The 3,448-nt window shown below is 51.5% G+C and overlaps 1 long non-coding RNA gene across 1 annotated transcript; it reads left to right on the top strand.

Annotated features, from left to right (window-relative positions):
* The first annotated feature begins 245 nt into the window (after positions 1-245).
* LOC110391688 lies at positions 246-1,788 on the top strand. The gene is made up of 4 exons (XR_002434148.1): positions 246-260; positions 338-488; positions 1,573-1,698; positions 1,772-1,788. It is a non-coding gene; the product is annotated as an uncharacterized LOC110391688 (long non-coding RNA).
* The last annotated feature ends 1,660 nt before the right edge of the window (positions 1,789-3,448 follow it).

The following is a 3,448-nucleotide window of genomic DNA, read 5'->3' as shown; positions in this document are numbered from 1 at the left end:
GCACTATGGAACTGCAAGAATGCCTGTGTAATTATATCCGCTGTCCAATTAGCAATGTTGTAGCGCGACACCTACCTGATGCTCTAGGAATGTTGGAGTCCAATTGCAAGAAATGAAGCGCTACGCCATAACCGTGTTGGTTGGTGAGTTTCCGCGGCGCTGCTGAGCATGCAGGCTTCCCCGACCGTGCCCCGGTCACCAAACTTGGTTGTGTGGTCGTCGTGTTTCGCAGCCCCAGGCACCTTGTTGCGGTGCTGCTGGTAAGCGCAATGTGCACAGTGTACGGCCTGTGCATTTATGGGGCGCAGAGCCTTCATTCCTGTGTTGTGCTCCGCAGGTGGCAGCGGAGAACTGCGGTGCTCCTGGGCGGTGCCGGGACTGCACGGAGCCCTGTGGCTCCTCATGAAGTCAGCTTGAAGCAGAAACCTGGATTTCCTGGAATGCCTCGGAACCCTCCTTGTCTGTCTGGTAACTGGTTGCCCATACAGGTAAGGGTAATGTACACCCACCAATGTTTACCCTTTCAGTAGCGTGGCTCAAGGTAGTGCTCCCTGAGCTTGTAACTGCGCTTGAGGGTACCCTGAAGGCTGCCTGTTTTTTCTCCTGCTGTGTTTTTCTTGCCTCTGCCTCTTCCTAGGCTTTCCCTCGGTTGTAGTCCTTGTCCTTGGTTTGCCTTGACTTTCCGTGTGGTGCTCTCCTTGCCTCTGCCTTTCTCCAGTCTTCTCATTGCCCTTGTCCTCGCCCGGGCCTCCTTTGCTGCGTTCTCCTTGCTGTTCGCTCTCTGCGGAGCCATCTTTGCCACGTTCAGCTCGGTAGTTGATCTCGCCTGGGCCCTCCTTGCCATGTTCTCTTTGGATTTGGCGTTTGCTCTCTCCCTGGCCTGCGTGCCTGCGTTCCCTTTCGCTATGAGGTTTGTCCTTGCCCCAGTCTTCCTTGCCGCATTCCCTTCAGATTTGGCGTTTGCCCTCACCCGGGCCTTCCTTGTTGTGTTCTCTTTCGCTGAGGCGTTTGCCTCGCCCAGGCCCTCCTTGCCACGTTCCTTTTGGATTTGGCGTTTGCCCTCTCCTGGGCCTTCCATGTGGTGTTCTTCTTCCCGTTGCGTGTGTGTTGGTTTTTCCTTGGGTGTTCTAATTGTCTTCGCTTTTGCCTTTCCCTTACTTCGCTCTTCTCCTTGCCTTGGCCTTGCTGTTCCCTTGGGTTTTCTGCTTTCCTTTGCTTCACTCGGATTGACAGAGAGGCAGCAGTAATGCTGAGCTGGACTTCAACCGTAAGCTTAATGGGAGCTCCAGAGGTAATTGTAGTAACCCATGGTGTGACTTGGAAGCTCACCCTTAACCCAATGCTACAAGTGTCTCTAATACTCAGTGTAGGCATAAAAGCAGTGCCTGGAGTTTGCTGTCCAAGTCATGTTAACCCAAATTGTCATGCCAAAGCCATTGTTGAACTAACTGTAACTTTAATCTCTTATCTAGCTTCCATTAGAACCCTCATGCTTCAAAATATCATTGTTGTATCCTTAGGAAAATTACTGTAAGTAATTGTTCTCTTAATGAATGTTTCAACCCTGTTTAGGAATAGACAAATGCTGTCGTCATGGTTACAGCCCCACGTTCTCCTAATGCCGACTGCGCTGGCGACTCGGAGTGCAGCTCTGAAGATGCACTGAGACCCTGCAGATCCAGACCCTACTTGGACAGGGTAGTGCTGCTGCCCCCTCCACTGTCTCTCCCGTTTCTCTGGCACCGTTTCCAATCTAGGTTTGTCGTTGCAGGACTTGACAGCTGAAAGTAGGTAGGCCCTTGGACCGCCACACGCCGGGACCAGCACGGAGCGGCTCTGGGCCGGGTGCGGTCGAGCCCGTGGATCGTGCCCACAGCTGCACTCAGTGAGTTTCCGCTGCGCTGCTGAGCATGCAGGCTTCCTTGACTGTGCCCTGGTCGCCAAACTCCGTTGTGTGGTCGTCGTGTCTTATAGCCCCAGGCACCTTGCTACCGTGCTCCCGGGAAGTTCAATGTACGCAGCGTACGGACTGTGTGTTTATGGGGTGCAGAGCCTTCCTTCTTGTATTGTGCTCCGCAGGTGGCAGCGGAGGACTGCGGTGCTCGTGTTGGGTGCCGGAACTGCACAGAGATCTGTGGCTCTCCATGAAGTCAGCGTGAAACAGAAAGCTGGATTTGCTGGGATGCCCCGGGACTCCTCTTGGCTGTCTGAGAGCTGCTTGCCCATGCCAGTAAGGGCAGTGCACACCTACCAGTGTTTCCCCGTGACATGGTGCGGCAAAACACAGAGCATCCAGAGCATTTTGTCATTTAGGTAGCATTACTTACTCATTTCCTTTTTATGTCTTCATATTTCATATTAAGTATTTCATTAGGTTTTATTTCAGCACCGTTTTTATTTCGGGTTCGTTTAGTGTTTTTTTCAGTGTTGTAAAATTAGTGGCGCTCATGCCTATTCAGTGGGGCTCGTCGTACGTGTGGCTTATGTTCAGAGTATATCTCATACGTTTAGTGTACATTTAGCGTATATCGTGTACTTCTAGTGTATATCGCACCCATTTAGTGCGGGTGTTGCGGCGCACCTCGTGCGGGTGTTGCGGCGCACCTCGTGCGGGTGTTGCGGCGCACCTCGTGCGGGTGTTGCGGCGCACCTCGTGCGGGTGTTGCGCATCTTTAGGGCATTTCATTTATCTTACAACGTGTGTATGCAGTGCACAACGTGTGTATGCAGTGCACAACGTGTGTATGCAGTGCACAACGTGTGTATGCAGTGCACAACGTGTGTATGCAGTGCACATTTAGAGGATATCGTGCGTTTCATGTATATTATGTATATTTGGTGTATTTGGGGTGTCTATTATGTGTATTTGGTGGGTGTATTTCGTATGTACCGGGTATTTTTGGAGAACATTTAGTGTATATCGTGTCCTTCTCGTGTATATTTAGTGGCTATATAGCGCGTATTTAGTGTGTATATTATATATTTAGAATCATAGAGTCATAGAATTAGCGATGTTGGACAAGACCTAGAAGATCACCTAGTCCAACCATCCACCTACCACCAACAACCCCACTAAACCATGTCTCCCAACGCTATACCTAAACGTTTCTTTAACATCTCCAGGGACGGTGACTCCACCACCTCCCTGGGCAGCCTGTTCCCGCGTCTGACCACTCTTTCAGAAAAGTAGTATTTCCTAATGTCCAGCCTAAATCTACCCGGCGCAACTTGAAGCCATTCCCCCTCGTCCTGTCACTAGTTACAAGAGAGAAGAGGCTGACCTCACTACAACCTCCCTTCAGGTAGTTATAGAGAGCGATGAGGTCTCCCCTCAGCCTCCTCTTCTCCAGACGGAACAATCCCAGCTCCCTCAGCCGCTCCTCATAAGGCCTGTGCTCCAGACCCCTCACCAGCTTCGTCGCCCTCCTCTGAACACGCTCCAGGGCCT

This window comes from Numida meleagris, unplaced genomic scaffold (assembly GCF_002078875.1).
Source record: "Numida meleagris isolate 19003 breed g44 Domestic line unplaced genomic scaffold, NumMel1.0 unplaced_Scaffold459, whole genome shotgun sequence".
Classification (NCBI taxonomy): domain Eukaryota; kingdom Metazoa; phylum Chordata; class Aves; order Galliformes; family Numididae; genus Numida; species Numida meleagris.
This window is presented reverse-complemented; position numbering and strand designations above follow the sequence as displayed.